Source organism: Jaculus jaculus, chromosome 14, assembly GCF_020740685.1.
Source record: "Jaculus jaculus isolate mJacJac1 chromosome 14, mJacJac1.mat.Y.cur, whole genome shotgun sequence".
Taxonomy (NCBI): domain Eukaryota; kingdom Metazoa; phylum Chordata; class Mammalia; order Rodentia; family Dipodidae; genus Jaculus; species Jaculus jaculus.
In genome coordinates this window covers 24,700,778-24,724,427 of record NC_059115.1, presented here as the reverse complement: position 1 = coordinate 24,724,427, position 23,650 = coordinate 24,700,778, and the positions used below count along the sequence as shown (strand labels likewise).

At 50.1% G+C, this 23,650-nt stretch overlaps 1 protein-coding gene across 3 annotated transcripts in view; it reads left to right on the top strand.

The window, feature by feature from the left end:
* The window catches only part of Ppp2r2c (protein phosphatase 2 regulatory subunit Bgamma), a 112,702-nt gene that overhangs the window by 55,118 nt on the left and 33,934 nt on the right, over positions 1–23,650 (top strand). The window lies entirely within an intron of this gene.

Genomic DNA, 23,650 nt, shown 5'->3' with positions numbered 1-23,650 from the left:
CCTGTTGTCCATCTGATGTTGGCCAGGAGGTGATGTCCACCCTCTGCTCATACCATCATTTCCCCCTGCTATCATGGAGCTTCCCCTCGAGTCTGTAAGCTGAAATAACCCCTTTCCTGCCACAAGCTGCTCTTGGTCGAGCAATTTCTGCCAGTAATGCAAACCTGACTGCAACAGACTGCTTCATGCCACCCTGACTTTCCACTTCCAGAACTGTAAGAGAATCAGCTGCTGTTGTGTTGAGCCACTGGGCTTGCTGTCCCCTGTACAGCAGCCCAGTACTGCGATGTGAGGTGCAGACCTCCTTCTGAGCCCGACTTTACAGCTTCAGGCCATTGTCCTAGAAAGCTAGCAGGCTTAGACTGTAAAGTCTCTATTTCACACTTTCCTTCATTTGATGTTGTTTCAGAAGCACTTACAAACACAAAAGCTTTCTTCAGATCTGGGCTGGACTGGCTTGTGGGCTGCCATTTGTGACCCCGGCATTAGTCTTTAGAAAGCCCCCCTTCCTACCAGTACCACATAACCTGTTATCAGCCAGGCAGGATGGCTTCTGCCCCTGAAGGTTGTCTGTGTTGGTGCAATACAATGGATTTCCTGAAGAGACCCCAGGAGAAAGCACTAGGGGGCACATATCCCTTTCCTTTGTCTGAGGCTGCAGAACTTGTCTACAGTTCACTTCCTATTACTGGGCAAAGTGGTCAGCCCAGGGCAGAGCTGGAGGAGGCTTGCTGGGAAACAAAGGACCCTTTGTGGTAGCCCCCTGACTGGGGTACAAACTCCCTTGAGCTCCTAGGGCTCCCTGGGCCTCCCTCTATTAAAGTGTTGACTTTCTACATGTCATTGTTCCCTTGAGAGTATAAGACACCATTGAGTCTTCTCTGGGTATGAACCCAGCACTGGGTTGATGTCAGACGGGAATCAGCTCTGTGAGATGGGGAGGTGTGTGACAGGGTTTCAGGCCCGTGGGGTGATTTGACTCCTAGCCCACCCTATTGCAGAAGTGCTGCGTCCTAAGAAAGACTTCTTTGAAGGAGCACAAGTCAGCAACGAGGGAGTGGGGCTTGAGGCTGGCTTTGTCCCTGGAAGCCCCTGGGCCAGTGTCTTCCCCTTGCTGGGATTCTCCTTGTGTAAGAGTACATAGCAGCCACTGCATGTTACAGGGTGCAAGCGCTTGATAACAGTCCTACCACTAGAAGGATGTAGGGGAACTAAGCCTCCATTTCTGTGGATACAACTGGCCTCCTACAGCAGTTCCACTCTTTCCCTGACTGGGTTGCTTTGATAGTGTTTCACACGGGACATAACAGGCCCAAGTAGGTAGGTGACTTTCCAAGGCTTCAAGCCACCACCAGTGGCAGAACAGAGACTCCAGCACAATCAGCCTCCTGCTGGCTCCTCAGTCTCCTGCAACCAACTGCTGGAGGCATCCTGCCAGCTGTGGTTTGACTGCATTTGGTCAGGTTCTAAACACAGAAATCCCCGGAGTGCTGCCAGACACCTCCCTGGTGAGTGCTGTGAGTGGATGCAGTGAACTGTGTGTAGGCATTCCCTCTTGTGCTGGGTGTGATCCCCTTGACCCTGAGCAGGGACTGTCCTCTCAGCCAGGATGCTGCAGAGTATGGCCATGATACGGGTCTCTGGGGCTCCTGAGAGTCTCTGCAAAGAGCCTGTTTACCAAGAGTTGGAGCAAGTGGCCTCCAGAGGGAGATCCAGGCTGGCCTTGGAAACACACTCAGTGATCTTGCCCTGGGGACTCAGAGCTCAGGCTTGGTCCCAGCACTGGGCAGGAAGAGATGGGTGTCCTGGCAGGAGGCCCAGAGGGCAGAGCCACAGGTTCATCAGCCAGGCAGTTCTCAGTGGAAGATTCCTAAGACCCAACAAGGAGCTTGGGTCCATAGCTCCAAAGAGGCTTGGCCACCCACCCTCAGCCTCATCTTCTTCCTTCCCTTCTTTCTTTGTCTCCCCTGTAGCATTTGTCTGGATGCCCAGGAAATTCCCTCTTTTCACCCAGAGTGAACTTAGGAGGAGGTAGGAGCAGAGGAGCATAGTCTCACTCTTGCCACCACATTGCTGCCCTGGAGGACTTAGCCAAGGTTTGGTGGCTACATAGGCTTCCAGAGGCTGATCTCCCATTCCCCTAACTAGTCAGGTATACCTGTTTTGTGCTGGGGCATGTAGCTGAGGGATGAAGCAGAGGGATTCCCATACCAGCCATTCCTCAAAAAGCCCCCATCAAAGCAATTCACTCTTAGGTGAGTGTGGGAGCAGAGAGGAGCCAAGAGTGCCCTCCTGGCCAGTCATGAACATAGGAAGCATCTGGATGATGTACCCTCCATCAACCCTGACAGAAGCCCTGGTCTCTGCTGGGCTGTGACAATATGGCCCGTGGTAGAAGCCAAAGGCTTTCTGAGCAGATGGATGTGCATTGGGAACCCAGCTTCAGTACAGTCCTGGGAGGGAGGGAGAGGGTGTCTCTCTTGGTTAGCATGAGGTAGCAGAGGGTAGAAGGAGCTCAAGGCTGTGGGGCAATACCATGTTCCACATGCCTTCAGATGGAGCTGTTCTGGGACCCCTGGAGAGTCAGTTGGGCAGAGGCTGGGGACTATGAACAACTACGGAGGGGGGGCACTCTTGGGCAGTGTGTTGATAGATGGGTGTAAGTGCTTTATGGAGAAATGGGAAGGGACTTTGGAATTAGACGTGAGTTATTATTTATAGTACTGTGACATTCTTAAGTTATATGACCCCTCTAAGCCTCAGTTTCCTCATCTGTAAAATGAGGGGAAGGGCTCATTATAGAGTTGTTGTGTTGATATGGTGCATGTACTTCGGGGCAGGTCACACAGTGGCCTGGTGGTGGCAGCGTCCTTAGTGAAGAAGAAACTCAGCCTTCGGACTGGCTGAGTGCAGGTGGTAGGAGAGGAGTGGGTTTGCAGTGTGGTCAGCTGGGCTCTGGACATGCTGTGTTTAAGATGCTGATAGAAACCCAATTAGAAGGCTTAGTGTGACAAGCAGGAGTTGCTAGGAAGTTGGGACAAAGAACGATCAGTGTTGGGGTCCTCTATCACCAATTATGTGTATAGAGGAGTCGAATACCCTGTCTAGGCCCAACTGGCAGAATTGGGCCAATCCAATGGAAGGAAGACTGTGGGGAAGTGTTCTCATGTTTAGAGCTACCTTAAATTGGGTGAGCTGTGGAAATGGTAGTGAGCTCACATTTTGGGAACAAGAGCATTCCATGAGAGTAGAAAATAATGCAACACACACACAGACACATGCATGCACACACATATGTACATATGGTTCATATGGCACCTAGCACGCTGCTGTATAGATCTGGACCATCTCTATCTGCTTTTAGCCATTGACAAGAGACATGTCCTCAGCTGACTGCAGAGCCCCAGTGACATGCCAGTCCTGAAAAAGGTGTGTCTTCCTTCTTCAGTTAACCCTTTTTATAAACGCCCTCACAGACATACCAGAGGTGTGACTCCTAGGTGATTCCACATCCAGTCAGGTTGACAGTGAAGATGAACCAGCACACTGCCCACATGCCCTTTCCTAATACTACTGGCCAGGATTTGAGGATGAAGTGTCCAGTACAGGAGCTTGTGGGAGATACATAACACTTCAGAAGGTCACCATAGGGACGGAGAGGTATGGCAGCTGAACAATGCACCCAGATGGGCTCTGCACTGGTCAGGACTGCCATGACGACATGTCTCCAGGATCCACGTCTGGAACACCCCTTTACTGATCCAGGCTGGGGATATGGCCTACTTCTACCAGTGCCCCAACCTCACCATTCTTAGGTGGGAGAGCCCCCCTAGGAAATGCTAATAAATGATGACTGCGTGCCAGGCATTTCTGAAGTGCTTGTGCCAGAGCGTTGTTCCAGGTAATTATTAACTGTCAGCTCATTCCTCACATAATCCCCAGATGGAGAAACTGAGGTGCCAGTGGAAATTAACTGAGTGAGGCACAGGGAGAGCCACTGAGAGAGGGGCTGTTAGAAATTCAGGCAGACAGAAGGCGTGCTGAGGACTGAGAGTCATACATACAGGCGTCTGGTCAGAGGAACAGAGAGGACTGTGGGAGGTGGCTGAAAGGGACCTTGTATTACTCCACTATCCACATCAGGGCTGTGAGGTTGATCTCTCGGTTCTCCCGTGCAGGATGGAGCAGTGGTGAGCAACAAGGAGGGCCTGGCTGGAGACCTGGCCACACCACTTCCTGGTTGTGTGACATCAGGCATGCTGCTTCTGTATGTCACCCTCCCTCTCCCCATCGTTACAATGGGAGACATGATTGTTCCCACCCAAAGGCCTGTAAGTGAGCAGGATCTGCAATCAGACTACATGCAGGGCTTCATTGTAGCCCAACATTTCAAAACGGCGGTGTGCTCACACCCCTTTGGGTGTGACTGGGCAAGGCCAGGTCTCACCCACTCTGTCTGGCTGTTTCATTTTAGTATTTTATGCTCTACTGTTCCTTCTCCACACCTCAGACCAGCCGAAGTGGCTTTTACATGCCTGGTCGTCACACTCCAGACAAGGTCCCTGTCACCAGGCATGCCTCTCTGCAGTCCCACACTCACTGTCTAAATCTAAACTAGAACTAGAACCAGCCTCACTAGCTGTGGGTGCACAAGGTCTGTGGCCTTCCAGCCCTGGGCCTTCTAGAGCATGGCCCAAAAATCCCCCCTTATCCCCGTCCCCACCAGCCTTTGGGAGTTTGCTCCAACAGTGGGTGAGGAAGGCAACACGGGACCAGAGGGTTAATTAAATCACATGGAGAGCTTTGTAGAACACGGGATGGCTCATTAGGTCCTGAGTGAACAAGCATGCCTGCCTGCCTGGGGCCCCAAGCGGCTTGTGAGCCAGTGTAATTACAGCTCACCAGCAGCCTCATTAGCTGGATACACAGGGAGGGCTCAGCCTGGGGGCTCCACAGGCCCTAACAGAGTCAGCTTCAAGGCAGGTATGGCCACTGAATGCCTGCTTGTCTACCTACCTGGTGGGGTGGATCTAGGACCCTGTGAAATTGTGGGACATATGTGATGTATAAGTGACAACAGCGACCAAGAGACATCAAGAGCTTGGAGGAGGAAGGGCCCTGGCATGTCTGGGGAGCAGTGCATTCACGGAGGTCTAATGCCTGGGTCTTTACCCCATTTCATTCAGGGGCTAAGTCCTGGGCCTCCCAACTTTAGTGTCTCCAGGATAACACCTGGCATGTCAGCCTTTGGGCTGTGGTCACAGTGATGGCTCAGGTTTTCCTCATGTCTCCCCTCCCCACAGTTGGATGCCCACTGAGAGCCTACTCAGAGCAGACAAGCCAGTAGAGGTAGAGGTGGAGAAGGGCTGACGCAGGCCTGTGCTTAGGGACCCCATGGACTTAGAGAGTCCCCTTAGCCCCCTGGGAAGACTGGCATTAATGTAGTGTTGCAGTCAGGTTCACATTACTGATAGAAGTCACCCAAATAAGAGCAGCTTCTGGGAAACAGGTTTATTTTGGCTTACAGGCTCGAGGGGAAGCTCCATGATGACAGGGACAATGATGGCATGAGCAGAGGGTGAAAATCACCCCCTGGCCAACATAAGGTGGGCAATAGCAACAGGAGAGTGTGTCATATCCCTCTGCTCACACCAGTTCATTTCTATTGAAAGCAGCCCTGCACAACTTCTCAGGACCCAGACATAACAGCAAGCTTCTCACACAAACTGCTAGCCCAGTCCAGGCAAAGCTCTTTCTCACCCTCATAAGCCAAACCTCACAGTCCATAGTTCTTAGTGCATTCAGGTCTTTCAGCTCTGACCAGAATAGACCATCAAGCTGTACTTACAGCACTGCAAGGCATCTCTTAAGCCAAGGTTTCAAATCCTTCCACATTCCTCTTGAAAATCAGCTCCAAAAGGCCAAAGCCACATAGTCAGGTGTCTAGCAGCAATCCCACTCCTTGGTACCTCTTTACTGTTGCAGTCAGGTTTGCATTGCTGGCAGAAATCACCCAACAAAGAGGAGCTTCTGGGAAAAAGAGGTTTATTTTGGCTTACAGGCACGAGGGGAAGCTCCATGATGGCAGGGAAAACGATGGCATGAGCAATGATGATGAGACATCACCCCTTGGCCAACATAAGGTAAAAAATAGCAACAGGAGAGTGTGCCAAACACTGGCATGGGAAAACTGACTGTAAAACCCATAAGCCCACCCCCAACAATACACTGCCTCCTGGAGGTGTTAATCCCCAAATCTCTATCAGCTGAGAACCTAGCATTCAGAACACCTAAGTCTATGGTGGACACCTGACTCAAACCTCCACATTCCGCTCCTGGCTGATAACCATACATGATGTATTCATCTAACTTTAAAAGTCCCCAGGGTTGGAGAGATGGCTTAGCGGTTAAGCGCTTGCCTGTGAAGCCTAAGGACCCTGGTTTGAGGCTCAATTTCCCAGTACCCACATTAGCCAGATACACAAGGGGGCACACACTTTTGGAGTTTATTTGTAGTGGCTGGAAACCCTGGTGTGCCCAATCTCTCTCTCTCTCTCTCTCTCTCTCTCTCTCTTTCTCTCCCTCTTTCTCTCTCTTTCTGTCACTCTCAAATAAATAAATAACAATGTGCAAAAAAATCTAAAAATCCCCATAGTTCTTATCAATTCCAGTGATGTTCATACATCCCCATAGTCCAAGATCTTGTAACTGAGCCATAATACCAAAAAATAACCTCAAAAAAAAAAAACAAAATGGCACAGAATAAACATTCACACTGCAAAAGATGGCATTGGGCATAGCAAAGAAATATTCTACCAATGCAAGATTTTAAACAACCACGGCAAACATCAAACTCTGTAACTCCAAGTCCAACAACTTTAGTCAGTGACAAATCTCCAAGTCCAGTAATTCTAACCAGCAACAAGTCTCTGTTATTCCAATTCCACCCCTCCAGCTAGGCTACTCACAATCCTAGAAAACTTCATCAGGGCTGGCAGCTCCTTAGCTGCCATCTCATGGTCCCGACATCTCCAGTGGGTCTCCACTGCAATCCATGGTTCATCCTCATGGACCAGTTACAGAAACGAGGATTGTAATTGCAATGTTTCTGTCCTACCTTGATACAGAGCATTTGTACATATCTGCACCAATATTAACATTATATCACTAGCTAACTGTTGAATTTATATTATATCTATTATATTAGAGACTACGCTTTGTGTTGGGGGGAAGATTTTGTGGTTCCGGTTGTACGTGGGATAGTTATGCCATGTTAGGCGGAATTATGAGCTTGTTACTGATTTCATTTGGAAATTAGGTATGATGTAAGGAGAAATAATTTGATGCCAAGTTGACAAGGGGTGGACTTGTGATAGTTAAGGTGTTGTCAACTTGATCTGATTAGTAATCCACAGAAATCCCTTTCAGCTTGGTCTCAGAGGTTGCTTACAGGAAGGATCAACTAAAGGAGGAAGTCCTTCCCCCAGAGTGAGCCATTCCCCCAGAGTGGGCAGCCCTGCTCAGAGGGGACTTTATATAAGGAAGATCTGGGTGAAAAGAGCCCCTTCCTTCCTTCCACTTGGCTGCCAGAGCTGCTTGCTGCCTTCCAGTGTGGATTGAAGACCAGCGTGCACTGAAGACCTGCGTGGATCGAAACCCAGCAGTTCCTCAGGAAGCCTCCAGGCCTTCAGGGCCTGATCAGGACTTCTGAGGCATCTGGCCACATGGACTGAGCAGCTACCAGGTTCCGTGATTCTCGGGCATGCAACTGCTACTGGACTACCATAAAATAATCCAATAAATCCCCTTTTTAAAATAATTCATTCTAGCAGTTCTATTCCTCTAGAGAGCCCTGACTCATACAAGGAGCTACTATTAAGTGATACAGGTGACTGCTAGAATTTAAGGTAATGGTGGAAGCGATCTCCCTTACATGGCCCGGCATAGGACAGTGATGTTGTAATAGAACCCCAGCTCTGGGCAATCTGAGCCAGGGCTCTTCTGAGCTCTTCATCTGTCTCCTCACTAAGCCCTCCCAGCAGGCCTTCTTTTGTTAAGGAGGCAGTTGGGGCTGGGGAAGGCAGGGTTTTGCTCAAGATGGCACAACTAGAGGGGCAGACCTGGTTATGGTTAGGTTGCCTCTGTCTGCTTCCAGCTCACCCTGGCTGCCCACAGCAGACCACAGTCTCTGACAGTCAACGACAGTGACGCTGAACTAACGCACAGAACAGTGGAGCACTGCAATGCAGGTACATGTGGCATTGGAAACAGCCTAGGAAGGAAGTTGAAGCAAAGGTGGCTTTACCTCAATCAGTTATTTTCTACCAATTCAGCACAAAGGGTTCCATAAAATATTCTGATACAATGAGTCTTGGCCACAAGGATCAGTAACCAGGGCAGTGTCTGTCCAAGATGAAACAGACTGCAGCCGGGCAGGCTTTGCTGCTCTGTGGGAGCAAGGCTGAAGCTCTGCTGGTCTTTTCTGGTAGTTCCTATTATCAGACATGGATGTGAACTCCCCCTCCTTCAGCACCACCCAGTCCACACCCGGTCCAGGCAGGAGTTGTGAACCCACAGGCATTTGCATACCCCCCTTTGTGTCTGTACAGACCCTGCCCCACTAAAGCCTCTCTTGGTACCAGCTAATTACAGATTCCCGTCCCCTAAGATACCAACTTGGGATCCTCAGAGTCCACTACTTCCTGCCAGGCCCTGCAGGTGCCTCTGATGCACCTGGAGAGTTGGGGATTCTCTGTAGGCCACTCCAGCTTGGCCTTCCAATGTCTTCCAGATAACAGGTGTGCTTTGAAGCTGACATTCTGAAAGTGAGACTGGAATGGGAGGAGAAAGCACTGCACGTGAGCATACCTGCATGGTCGGTGAGGTCAGAGCAGCCTCGGCTCTCCCTACAGTGTTAGGCCTTGCTCTCTAATGTCCTATTCATGCTAGGGGAAAGGGTGTTGGCTCAGTGCCAGTATGCTACCTGAGGGCAGGCAGAGGCAGCCTCGATTAGACATCCTGTCTCTGTATCCTGGGCCCATGACTCTGGCCTCACTGCCTTCAGTTTCCCATGGCCTCCACATAGAGCTAACTCAGGGTGATTTAATCTCTTTAATTATTGGACACTCAGGAAGCTGGCAGATCCATGGAGTGACTTCTGTGATTCTTGTAGCTACACTATCCCTGGAGCAGGCTTCCTTCTCACTGACCTCTTGAAACAATCCACCCATCTCAGCCAGAACACTTCTCTGGTCCAGCCTGTGTGTGATTGCCCAGGGAGCCCCAGCGTGGTGGGTGGAATCGTCATCCATGTGGAAGGCACTGTCCTGCAGCGTGTGAAATTGAAGCCCCCACTGCTGAGCACTTCTAATTAGTCCAGAGGCCTGTCCTGGTCTTTGTAGACCCCTTTGTATGGCCCCTTCTGTCTCCTAAATCTGCCAGTTGATTCTTAAAGGAAAGCCACCAGCCAGGCCAAGCAGCCCAGAGTTCCCTTGCTGAAGGGGCTCTTCCAGCAACAGCTCAGGGCCTTGCAGGAACTGGTGCTGCAGGTTCTTGTGCCAACAGGCTGTTTCGTGGGATGGGTTCTTCAGCTGCGTGCATGCGTGTGCCTCCACAGCCTTCTACCCACAGCATTGCTGCTCCTCTGGATAGGATTCAGCTGCAACACTTCCTCCTCTAGGAAGTGAACAGGTCCCTTGCTGGGCACTCCTATGCCCCATGTCTCCCTCCACGCCAAGACTGGCTCCCCAGTGAAACTGGATGCCCCCAGGGCAGAGCTATTTGCAGTCATTCACTCCTGGCCCAGTAGGACAAGACATGTTTGCTAAAGAGGGAGGGAGAGGGTGAGGGAGAGGGGAAGAGAAGGTCAAGGGGAAGGAGAAACAGAGCAGGTTCACTGTGTCTGCTCTGCAGGAGAGAACACGGAGGATGCTGGCCGGAAGTGGTGAGCGCAGTGGCTTCCGGCATCGTATGCTCCTCCTGCAGTGTGACCGAGAGCTTGTTTCATCTGCTGACATGGGACAAGCAGTTTGGAGAGTTACAGGAGTGTGGCTGGGAGGTGGGCAGGTGTACACTGTGCCAACCTGCTCTGTGACCTTGCCAGGACTGACGACCTCTCCCACACATTGCAGGCTGACAGTAGGGATGAGAACAACCAAACCCACTGCCCCAGCCACAAACCCTCCCACATGTTCCACTTAGCCGCACACGACCCATATCAAGAAGCCCGATGTATACGTGTGAGCTTACCTTTCCTGGGGAGACATGAACATGTCTTCTTTTTACCCCAGATAGGGCACCAACACCAACAGCAATGACCCAGGTCCAGCTTGATGAATCAGTGAGTTTATTGATTTCACAGGAGTGTGGATGACCCGAGACAGCTGCAGTGCCTATCTGAAAGACCCCACCAGCCTAGTGATGACCTCCTGAGTGCTGCATGATGGAGTCTCTCCTTCAGTTAAACTTTCACCTTCTGCACACACTAGCACCTCCTGAGGCCACATGCAGCTGGGGCAGAATTACATCCAGCTGGGACTGGCTGGGATCGTGGGTAAGGGTCTGATGACCCTCCTCATCCCTTCTTTCTATGAGGGAATGTCAATAGGCTGGGTCTTGTTGGCATCTCTTGTGAGTGGTCACAACTGCTATGATTAAGGTGGCAATGACCATGCTTTGCCTAGACGATAGCATTCCACAGCAGATGAGAGCACCGTGGCTCAGCGAGGCTCAGTAGTAACTGGCCCAAACTTATAGTTAGTGCATGACAGTGCCAGGATTCGAGCCTGAGCCCACGCTGTGATGTGGGCGATGAGGACTATTCCTCTCCCAGCCTGAGGCATGTGGGCATCCTGGGTGCTGCCTAGCATGCAATAGATGCTTGAGTGGAAACCATGTTGTCATCCCAACTTCCTTGCCACCAAAGCTCAGCGTCTTTGGTGAGACTCCTCTCATGGATCCTGCTGCTCCAGCAGCAAGAAGACCCTTCACTTGTGCCTTTCTTGTGAGGTGATCTATGTTCTCCACTTGGATAAAGTCCTGGTGACAGAGGCTGTGAGCCCCATAAGATCAAGCCAAGGAGTGGGGACCCCTAGCCCAGCTCACAGCTGTCATAAGCCTAACGTTGTATTCAACCCCAGCTGCTGTTCCAGGCTTTGGCCTTGCCCTTGGTCTACAGAAGGCCCAACAGGCACACCTTCTTCACCCATGAACTACATGGTACTGGGGGGTAACCTCAGATTCCTGGATATTACCTTTCTAGCCAATGTTCATGACAACTTACTGGACTTGCAGGTGCAAAATGCTAACAGCGAAAACAGGTGAGGGAGACTGCTCCTGAGAGAGCCTTAGGGAACCCTCACCGAGCAGTGGCCCGAGCCTCCTGGGCCAGCTGCTGTGGTGAAACTGCCACCTTCACATCTGGTATGGTCCAGAAGACAGAGAGTGCCCATCATCACCAGATTCCCAGAGGGACAAGTGAGCAGAGTCATGTAAGCACTAGAATTGCTAGTGAGATTGAGCCACACGTGTGGTTCCACTGGCCTGTAATGGTAGCACTCAGGAAGTACAGGCAGAAGGATTGTGAATTGAAGTCACATTGGGTTACATAGTGAGACTCTTCTTGAAACAATAAAGGAAAGGAGAGGTCCAACACCCTGAAGTTTCCTTTGACCTCCACATGTACATCTATGGCATGTGTCCCATGTTACACACACCAGAAAAAGACAAGAAAGCAAAAAAGATTGGGGCTAGAAAAACGGCTCAGTGCTTAAAGGCACATGCTTCATAAGCCTGCCAACTGATGTTTGGGTCTGCACACCAATGTAAAGCTGGGCAGAGGGAGGTGGAGTCAGGAGAATCATGAAGTTTGTGGACCAGGTATTTTGGCCTCCCCAGTAGCAAACAACAAGAGAGATGCTGTCTCAAACAAGATGAAAGGAAAGGGCCAACACCCTGAGGCTGTGCTCTGACCTCCACATGTGCACTGTGGCACACGTGGACCCATACACACATTTTCACACACACAAAATAAAAAAGATTGATGTGTCCTATCCACTTGTACCCCTTGGTCATAAAAGCCCAAGAGCAGAAGCCAGCCTTATGAGCTTTATTGACAAATATGAGAGGCTTTGTCTCAAACAAGCTATGATGTTGAGAGGTCTTTTCAGGAGCTCCTTGCTGACCTTGACTCCTCCTTTGGGTCCCAGTCATCTTGTGACTGAGCACATGGCTCAGGAATATGGACCAGTCCTGAATGGGTTAGGGAGGTCAAGCTCAGGAAGGATGCTTAGAACTCCGCATGTATTAGTATGAGCTGACATTTCCAAGCATACAGTTAGGGCAGACTTTTGGATGAGGGTTTGGCTTGGACCATAAGACCTTTTCCACTCTTGAAAGTGATGTCGGGTTCCTCAAAGCTTTTGTGTGTGGGGGCTACATCCACAGACATTTGCCATACTGAGGTAAAATGGAGACAAGTTCATAGTTTTATATATGAGTTGGCTTTCAAAAAGAAATCATAAATATGCTTAATGCTGATGCTTTTTCCAAGAAATATAACTTTTCCCAACTACAAATAACATGCGTAAGAAGAGTGACATTTGTGAAGGTCTTGAAAATCTGACTCTTTAGGACATGACTAATTTCTCACATGGGCTTGGAGTTGTGGTATCTTGTTTTTGTTATAAGGTCTCACTATGTAGCCCAGGCTGTCCTCAAGCTCAGTATCCTCCTACTTCAGTCTGCTGAGTGCTAGGAATACAGGCATGCACCACTGTTTCAGTAAGGTTCACATTGCTGCCAGAAAATACCCAACCAAGAGCAGCTTGTGGGGTGGGGGAAAGGGTTTATTTTGGCTTACAGACTCGAGGGGAAGCTCCATGATGTCAGGGAAAAACGATGGTATGAGCAGCAGGCGGACATCACCTCCTCACCAACATCAGGTTGACAACAGCAACAGGAGAGTGTGCCAGACACTGGCAAGGGGAAACTGGCTATAACACCCATAAGCCCGCCCCCAAGAATACAGCTTCCAGGAGGCATTAGTTCCCAAATATCCATCAGCTGGGAACCTAGCATTCAGAACACTTAAGTTTATGGGGGACACCTGAATCAAACCACCACATTTCACTCCTGGCCCCCATAACTGATAGCCATCCATGGTGTAAAATGCAACATATTCAGTTCAACTTTAAAAGTACCCATAGTTTTTATTTGATCCTAATGATGTTCAAACATCCCCATAATGTAAGGTCTTTTCTAGCTATCTGGGTATTCTTAGCTGTATCAATTGATTGGATGTTATATATTTTCAGGGTAGGAGCTTAAGGTGTTAGATGTGGCTCTTAAGACTCTGAGAGTATCTACAAAGGTGCTCCTAGGGGTTGAGTTTCCCTGCTATGGGAGTATTCAAGTAGGCTGAGTGGAATAAAACATAGGTAGATTCTAAAAGTTAACTAAACACTGTACCCATTCAGTCAAAAACAGCCCCAAGTATGTATGCCAGAGTAGTTATTATAACAACCAGATCCTCTATCAACACAGAGGTTAAGATTTCTGGTCTGTTGAGGGATCCCAGTCAGCTTGTGACCAAGTGAGACCCTTCCCTGGTGCAAACCCAGTTACCTTGGATGCTTTTGGTCTCAATCAAGTTGCTGCCTGGGTCGTCAGGCTGCTGTTCTGATTTCTGGAGCTGGGCACTGGCTTTTTCTGCAGGGCAAACCAAGCCTGGCAACTGTGGCCCTGCAGATCAGCACTCCCACTGCTGGAGCTGCTGCTGCGAAAGCTGCCTCTGCTGGTTCTGTCAGCAGCTGAAGCTGCTGCTGCTGGGCCCACTGCTGGTGCTGCCTCTGCTGCTGCTGCTGCTGGTGTAGCTGCCACTTCTGGAGCCACTGCTATTGCTGAAGCTGCTGCCGCTCCTGGGTCTGCCGCTGCTGGGGCCACTGGTACAGGTTCCGGAGCTGCTGATGTTGCTGCCGAACTCTGCTCCTGCTTGGGTCCCGCTGTCGGCTCAAGTTGGTGTGGCTGGGTCCCGGGACGCTGCTCTGTTCGCTGGAGCTGGGCTCAGGCGGTGGGGGAGGGGAGGGAGCCGCAACTGCTCTGGTTCTCTCACTGCTCCACGTGTTCTTCTACCTCGCGGTCTGCTCCTCTGCTGCTCGCTGCCGCTCTCCCTTCATGTGTCCTGAGTTGCGGAGAGCGCAGTGTGAGGGGAAAATCCCGCACCTGGCTTTTCCTGCAGCTGGAGCCAAGCCCGGCAGCTTTCTGGTGTGCCCCGCCGCTGCCGCGGTTGGCGTAGCTGCCGGGGCCGCTTTTGCCGGCCTGTGCGGGCTCTGGATGCTCTGGATCTCTCCTACTTCTCCGCTGCTGCTTCAATTTCCTATACACCTCACTTTTTAGTAAAAGTGTGTATTTTGCTGAGTTTTTTTGGTCTTTTTTCCCCCCAGGCTGTTTTGGCGTGGTACCTACGCTGCCATCTTCAATGTAAGGTCTTTTAACTGAGTCTTAATACCCCCAAAATGCCCCCCAAACCCATAATGGCACAGAATAAACACACTGCAAAAGATGACACTGAGAATAGCAAAGAAATATTCAACTAACACAAGATTTAAAACAGGGCAAACATCAAATTCTGTAGCTCCAATTCCAACAATTCTAGTCAGTGACAAATCTCCAAGACCGAGAATTCTAACCAGCAACAAGTCTCTGGAGTTCCAATTCTATCCCTCCAGTTAGGCTACTCACAGTCCTGTAAAACTTCATCTGAGAACAACAGTTCTCCTTAGCAACCATCTCATGGTCCCAGCATCTGCACTGGGTCTCCACTGCAAACCACAGTCCATCCTCACAGCTCCATTGGGTCTCCATGCAGGTAATCCAGCAAACCTGCTACACACTGCCCATGGCCATTTCTAAAACACAAGACTGTGGAGCAAACTCAATGATCCTCTCTTTCCTGCATTACTTATAGTCCATAATACCAGATAGGGTGCCAGTTTGTTAATCTGGGGGGGGGGGGGGCGGGGAATAAAGCAGACTTTCAAGAACAGGATACTGCTTCAGCTGGCCAAATCTCAAAGGTTGTAATCTCTCATACAATTGCAACTGAACATGCAGATGTTCCAGCCAAAGATTTCATTTTTTCCTGTACCATATCCCTTTGCTCACACCAGTCCATTTCTGTGCAATGCAACCCTGCACAAATTCTCAGGACATGGGGCATAACAGCAAGCCTGTCACACAAATTGCTTCTAGTCCAGTCCAGGCAAAGCTCTTTCTCACCCTCAAAAGCCAAACCTCATAGTCCATAGTTCTTACTGCATTCAAGTCTTTCAACTCTGACTAGAATAGTCCATCATGCTAGACTTACAGCACTACAAGGCTGTATGGTCTCTTAGGTCAAGGTTTCAAATCCTTCCACATTCCTCTTGAAAATCAGCTCTAAAAGGCCAAAGCCACACAGTTAGGTGTCTAGCAGTAACCCCACTTCTGGTACCAACTTTAATGTTGCAGTCAGGTTCACATTGCTACCACAAAATACCCAACCAAGAGCAGCTTGTGGGAAAAAAGGTTTATTTTGGCTTACAGACTCAAGGGGAAACTCCATGATGGCAGGGGGAAAGATGGCATGAGCAGAGGGTGGAAATCACCTCTTCACCAACATCAGATGGACAACAGCAACAGGAGAGTGTGCCAAACACTGGCAAGGGGAAACGGGCTATAATACTAATAAACCTGCCCCCAACAATACAGTGTCTCCAGGAGACGTTAATTCCCACATATCCATCAGCTTGGGAACCTAGTATTCAGAACACCTAAGTTTATGGGGGAAACACCTAAATTAAACCACCCAACCACCATGCCTGGTTTTTTGTTCATTTTGAATCAGATTGTCTATGCTTTTATTAATGAGCCAGGAGATATCCTTAAATAATTTGGATACAAATGGTTTGTCAGATGCATGTATTACAAATATTTTTCCTACTTCCTGGCCTGCCTTTTAGTTTCCATAGTGGTTTCTTTCTAACAACAAACCTTTGTCATTTTGATGGAGTCTAAATTTTATTTTGTTGCACATGCATTTTGGGTCTTGCTCAGGAAATCAACCTGCAAAGCTTTTCTCCTAATGTTTTGTTGTGCTAGCTGTTAAGTCAGCAGCCCAAGTCCCTCCAGTCTGTGCAGTTCTGTATCTGGTGCTGGCTCAGGGTCTGTGTTCATTTTGTCCCCCATGGAGACCTGTCACAGTATTAGTCTTGCATCAGACTGGATGGATCCTCCATCTGCTTTGGTTCAGTCCTGTTCTAGGAAGCACACAAATCCGCTTGTTACCCTGTCAGCCTGAGTCACACGTCTCTGTCTGCACCAAGCGCAGCTGGCAGGGAGACTGAGGTTGGGTGTGAAGAAGAGGAAGTGAGGTCTGAGCTGGGTTCTTCTGCGCTGTCCTGCCTTTGTTGTTCTTCTTGTTGTTGTTGTTGTTTTGTTATTCAGAGCAGGGTCTCGCTGTAGCCCAGACTGACCTGGAATTCACTGTGTAGTGTCAGGGTGGCCTTGAACTCATGGCAGTTCTCCTACCTCTGCCGTGGGATTAAAGGTGTGTGCCACCACTCCTGGCCTGTCCTGCCTTTTTAAATTTTTAAAAATTTTATTATTTTGTCTTAATTTATTTGATAGAAAGAGTCAGATAGAGAGAGAGTGGGGAAGAATGGGAGCACCATGGCCTTTAGCCACTGTAAACAAACTCCAGACTCATTCCCCACCTTGTGCATCTTGCTTACATGGGTTCTGGGGAATTGAACCAGGGTCCTTTGGTTTGATAGGCAAATGCCTTAACCAAATGCCATCTCTCCAGCCCTGTCCTGCCTTTTTTTTTTTTTTTTTTTTGGTTCTTCCCATTCCTGGCCTAGACTTCTCCTTCAGAACTGTGAAACTGAAATACATATGTGGGTTTCTTCATCTACCTTCTTCTGAGCTGTGGGCCCCACAAAGGCAGCGCTCAGCAGGACATCACTGCTGAGGCCTAGCTCCAGGACATGGCCCATAGTGGACATTGATGACCTTAGGGTGAATGGGTGAAGGCTATTCAAGAAGGGTTGTCAGTCAGCCGTTGATAATATAGGGCAAAGTCCCCATTAGCCCAGGAGACAGCTGGGAGCTCCATGCTGAGGAGGCCGAGGTGGGAGCTGGTGGACAGGCCTGGGATCCCCAGAGGCAGAGCCACATCTCACCTGCAGCCTCTCCCACAACTCCCGTGGAGACAGTCACACTTTCTAAGCTTCCAGGAGTGGGAGGTGAGAGTCCAAGGTCTGACCAATATAATACAGGCTGCAGGCACTGAGTCTCTCCAGTAGGGGCAGGCCTGGGATGCAGAGTGCTCTCTTCTGATTCCACTCATCTGCCCAAACTAGAGCCCCTGTGGAAAAGTTCACTAAGGGACCCCCCCATAGCCAACCAGTCCTCCCACCCCGCATACAAGGCTGGAAGGTAGGGAACAGCAGCGCAGGCATTTCTTCACCAGGCAGCCAAGTCTCGCTATTCAACCATGGTCATGGCAGAAGGCACGTGGATAGTGGGGGATTCAACAGTCCTTTGAGCTCAGCTCCTTGGTCCTGGTGCCAAATGGGTCACTGGACAGTTTGTTGCTAGTAAGAGTCATGGGATGGCCATGTAGGGTTCTAGGGATCAGGCTTTTTTAGGAATGGTAATAAAAGTTGGGGGGGCTCTATTCCAAGGGCAGTGGGAATCCACAGAAAGCTATAGGGAGGGTGAGGATGAGGCTGGCCATGGCCTGTACCAGAAGCAAAGTAGGAGGGGCGAGTAGAGGAGATTGGTCATCTCTGCCAACTGTGACCTCAGCACCCCATTTCCAGTGGCTTAGTGCCTGAAACCTGGCCAAGCAGACAGGCCTAGAAAGGGTCCAGTGGACACACTGATGTGAGGAGACCTGAGAGGTACTCTGGTCACCAGGCCAACATGGCTGCCACTTGCCTGTCTGCTGGCTGCAGCCGATGTGGGGAGGCCAGACCCATGGGACCCCAGGTGCTGGGAAGCCAGAAGCCAGCTGGAGCCGGCCAGCCCAAGCAGACTGAGCAGTCAGTGTGAATCAGTTTCAGGCCTGTGTGTCCTCCTCTTGGCACTGGGGCAGCAGTGCACATGGCAGAGTCCCAGGCCTGGACAGCTTATTGTCAACATTTTGCAGATGGAATATCTGAGATTCTGAGGGATGATGTGGCTTAGTGGAATCACACCCTTGGCTCAGGTGAAATTCAAAGCCAGATCTCCAGACACTCACCACATCTCACACCCTCTCTCTCCCAGCCCTTTATTCATCTGTCTTTCATTATCTAGGAGCCTCTGTGATTAAGGTTATACAAACAATAAAATATAAATGATAATAATGTATTATTATTATTACTTACAGCTTCATCTTTTTCTGGCCAAGGAACCATATCTTTGTGAGCATACAGATGTGTGTGTATGTGCGCGCGTGCGCGTGTGTGTGGACATGTACAGGCCCTGGCCCATATGTGATAGTCAGAGGACAACCTTGAGTGTTAGTCCTTACCGCCCAGCCTGTTTGAGACGGGGTCTGTTGTTGTCGACTGCTGCATACTCCAGGCTGGCTGGCCTGTGAGCATTCGCGGCTCTCCTGTCTCTGCCTCTCATTTCTCTGTAGTATCACTGCACAGACACTCATGCCAGCATGTCTGGCTTTACATGGGTTCTGGGGAGCTGAACCAAGGCTGTCACGCTTGCACAGAAAATGCTTTTCCCCATTAAACCGCCTGCTCAGGCCCTGTTGCCTCATTTACTCCTTACAGTCATTCACCTAGTTCAGATGGGGCGCAGGGGCTCGGAGACCATGTCACTGCTGAGACTCAAGTGGCCCATTGGAGGTGTGTGCTTCCCCAACCCTCCTGCACCTTGCCAGAGCCCTCAAGCCTCGGCACATAGAAGACAACTATTTTTTTTTCTCAATCTTTATTAACATTTTCCATGATTATAAAAAATATCCCATGGTAATACCCCCCCCCCCGATTTCCCCTTTGAAACTCCACTCTCCATCATATCCCCTCCCCATCTCAATCAGTCTCTCTTTTATTTTGATGTCATGATCTTTTCCTCCTCTTATGATGGTCTTGTGTAGGTAGTGTCAGGCACTATGAGGTCACGGATATTCAGGCCATTTTATGTCTGGAGAGAGCATGTTGTAAGGAGTCCTACGCTTCCTTTGGCTCTTACATTCCGAAGAGAACTCTTGTTGTGAAGATTTCAGGCCCCAGAAATCAGGCCCAGAGCCTTCTCTAGGAGAGCACCTGGGTGGCGCAGAAGCCCTTTGGAGCTTGGGCTGTAAAAGGCAGACATGGAGCAAGTGGCGTCCTCTCTATCTCCTTTACTTTGTCCTGTGCAGTCTAGCTTCCTAAAGAATCCAGTTGATGGGCAGCACCCAAAGGGGTGTGCTCAAGCTGGGCTGGTTCCCGCTGCCCTGAGGGGAGTACCCTCAGAGTCCTTCCCCTCATAGTCCGTCCCTGGCCAGAACTCAAGCCCAGCAGCATGACCAAATAGTGCTGACCACAGGCAAATCCACAGCTGCCCTAGCCCCTCCTCGGGCCCCTTTGCTACTGTGCCAGGCTGACCAGCAGACACACTCTGGGAGGCTGGTTGTCTTGGGCAGGAGGAGCTGGCCGCCACAGTCCTGGCCCTCCCTCTCCCTTGTCTAATGGCCTGAAGTACGTTTCTCCCTCATCCTGACCACTGTCTAAGCCCCAGCCCAGGGCCCCCACCCCCAGGTTGTTTTCTGGGGCCAGGGTCTACTCAAAGAGCACAGGACCTGTCTTAAGACCATCCTGATGATAGCAGGACGTTGCTCAGAATGAAAGGAAACCAAGCACTGCTGTGCACCACAGCCCATTACGGACCTCGACGGCATGCATGGACAGACTCTGGAGAGGCATAGAGGACCTTGCAGTGTGTGGCTGTGGTTTTGTACAGTGATAATAGCCAACGTCCTCGGAGACAGAAAGTAGAACTGTTTGCAGGGTTGGGAGGACGGAGCAGGAGCTGCCAGAGCCTGGAGCTTCTTTTCAGGGAAATGGCATTGCTTTGGGTTAGAGACCAGTTACCTCAGGGCACAGAGACGTAGAACCCACCTCTGCTTCCTCAGCATGGCAGCTCCTGGGCTAGTGGGGCTTTCCCCCCTCTTATCAAGTGCTGGCTGGCAACCCTTCTTGAATGGCCTCCGCCCATTCACCCTAAGGCCAGAGCCAGACTCTAGCTGGGAACTGGTCCCGCCTCAAGTCTGGCTGTGGAGGGAGCCCTGTCTTCCCACCTCCAACTGGAAATGATACCAGCGTCTCTCCTGGGAACTGCGATGGCACAAAGGAGACAGTGGACATGAAAATGACATAAATTGTAAATTGCCCACAGACATTAGTGTCTGTTACTGCGGTAACCACTCGGCTAAAGTGGGACTCAGTTGCTCTGGATAGCAAGGTTATGTTGGCATTTTAATTTAATAGTGTTCTTTTCCTACCATAAAAATAACACACATGCATATGCTCAAGGGCATCAGATTGTATATATTAAATACGTGTAGTTTCTGTATATTTATTGTACCCCGTAAAATTATTTTAATAATATTTTAATTTTAATTTAATTATTTCAATAATATACCTTCATGGAAGAAAAATCTAGAAGACAGAAAAGTAAAAAGGGAAAGGAAAATTATTTTGTTTCATTTACCCTGCAGCCAGCTCTGCTGACATTTTGGAGAATTCCTTTCTACTCTCCCTAGCCTGTTTGCTTACTTAACATGACTGTGATCACTGGTCTATATAATGAAGACATTTTATGTCCAATTTTATATCCTTCTCTTTCCCCTTAGGGAATCTTAATGTGAAATAGCAAGAACCACTGCCCCATCCTGGGCCCCAGCACTGTGGGCTGGTGCCAGCCTGGAGTGTCCGAATGTTGCTGGGCCATGAGCAGTAAAGACTCCTCACCCTACTTTTTTTTTTTTGGTTTTTTTTTGTTTTTTTTTTTTTTTGGTTTTCTGAGGTAGGGTCTCACTCTAGCCCAGGTTGACCTGGAATTCACTATGGAGTCTCAGGGGGGTGGCCTCGAACTCACGGCAATCCTCCTACCTCTGCCTCCTGAGTGCTGGGATTAAAGTCATGCACCACCATGCCTGGCTTGCCTAGTCTTTTTGAGCGGTTTTCCTCATTGTGTCTTAATAAAGTTGACAGGAGATGCATCCATCTCCCCTGAGGGCCATATCACACCCTTCCTTCTCTCTCTTCTGTCTCCACTAAAGCCATTATTTACCCAGCTCCAAGGGCCTGCACGGGTTAGGTTAGGGGTGCCTCTGAGGGGCCTGTACTAGGGCTTAGATGGCTCAGTGGTGGACTACAATGCCTTGGCTTCCATGTCCAGCACTACCAATTTTTAATAAATAAATAAATGGCATTAAGGACTGGAAATATGGCTTAGTGTTTAAGACACTTGCCTGAGAAACCTAAGGACCCAGGTTCAATTTCCCTGTACCCACATAAGCCAGATGCACATGATGGCACATGCATCTGGAGTTCTCTTGTGTGCCCATTCTCTCTCTCTCTCTCTAGTAAATAAATTAAAAAAATATTTTTAAAAAGGCATTTGCTGAAGCTGGACATGGTGGTGCACGCCTTTAATCCTAGCACTTGGGAGGCAGAAGTAGGAAGATCACTGAGAGTTCAAGGCCACCCTGAGACTACAGAGGGAATTCCATGTCAGCCTGAGCTAGAGTGAGACCCTCCCTCAAAAGACAAAAAACAGAAAAAGGTATTCGCTGAGTAGATGCTCACAGTGGGCCTACCTGGTTGCAGGCACCTAGCTGAGGCATTGAAATGAGGTGGGTCACAAAGCCTGAGTCCTTGCCCTGAGACAAGGGCAGTGTCACAGACCAGGCTGGGTGAAGGGGAGCAGGCTGCTGTGGCTGGGGTCCCACGGAGTGGGGAGCAAGTTCAACACTGGCTCACTGAGCATGCTGCAGAAGAAAGTTCCAAATTTCCAAAGTTCCAAATTGTGCTGGGGCCAAGGGAAAATACCCAAGCCTGGGATCTGGGCTGGAGACTGAAGGAGACTGGGACAGAGGAGCCAGCAGGGCCAGGTGTGCAGTGAAGGTAGGGCGGAGTAGCTGCTGCCAGGTGGTGCCCATTGCTGGCACACACCACTGGTACACCACGGTTTGTCTTGCATTTACAGAGGCCTGCTTTGGTCTCTCTAGCACCTGTTTCTGGCAAGGCTTGGCCAGTGGCTCTGCTTCACCTGCTCCTGCAGCAACCAGAGGGCCAGCCAGGGCAGAGGCGCCAGGGCAGCACTGAGTGCTCCAGCTCCTTCCAGTCCCTGCCTGTAGCTTACTCGTCTGTCAGGGCCCCTCATGACCAAGGAAATCATGGGGTCCATCCGAGTTAAGGGCAGGGGACAGGTTACCCAGCCCAGGGTGGGGACATGTAGAGTTCCGGAGAGAAGGGTGCGTGAGCAGAGGACAGGAAGGCCTGGGTTCCTGATGTGTCCCCACCAGAGTTTTCAAACCACACTGAGTGGGGAAGGCACTAGAGCTGCTAGATGCCTTGGGGCAGGGGTGACATGTCAGTCATTGGTGTACCACAGCTCACTCTTGCTGCTCCTGATGCCAGGTTGCAATCTGTGGAAACAGCTGTGTTGGGGGGGGGCGCAACCAATAGGAGGGGCCCAGGAATCCTTGAGAAGGATTTGGGATTCCTAAAGGCCCAGCTGAAGACTGGCTATGGAGAAAGGCAGAGGGATAGAGACAGGGGAGTGTCCTCCATGGCCAATGCCAGGAACAAGTAAGAATTCAGAGTTGAGGCCCACTAGTGGGAGAGACTCCAGGTTGATTTGGAGGGTAGAGGCAGGAGCCCCCTGTAGGAGAGGGTGATTGTCACCTGTGTGGTTTGAAACAAACCCTTTTGCTAAAGCCAGGGTTAGGACTTTTGGGATCTACAGAGTCCAGGCCAGAAAGGTGAAGAATGACCATGGTCCTAGTCACAAAGGTGGACCTTGGAAGATGGTATTGGTGTTCCAGAACATTCCATGTTTCAAGATATATTGGAAATAATTTTTGCAGGGACACTTCCATCTTTTTTTCTTGCTTGTGTATGGTTTTGCATGTATGTATATGTCTATTCATATGTGTGTGGATGCATGTGTGGGTACATGTATGTATGTGGGCATGTGGAGGTCAGAGGTCGGGTAAATTCTTCTATAATTTCTCTACCCGCTTTTCAAATATTAGGGATGAGCTCAAATTTAAGCAGATCTTTTGGAGGGTCTAGAAAGGCCTGTTTGAGCATTGCCGGGTTTCCAGTTGGTGAGCTCCTCCTGGGAGTGACTTTCCCTCTGCCAGGCCGGAGCCTGCCCTCCCTGCCCCCCGAGCCCCAGCGCGGATCCCTGGAAGGTCTGACCCGTCGTCCTGTGCTGCTCCGAGTCTGAGAAGATGGGTAGAAAATAGGCTGTTCCCCTTGTCCCAGATGCTGAAAATGTGTTGAGGGTGACCCTAGGAGGAAGGTCAGTCTCCTCTGGTGCAGCCTGGGAGGCAGGGCTCTGAGGGAGAAGGAGGAGCCTGCCTGCGCTACTAGATACTGCCTGGCAGAGGAGCGTC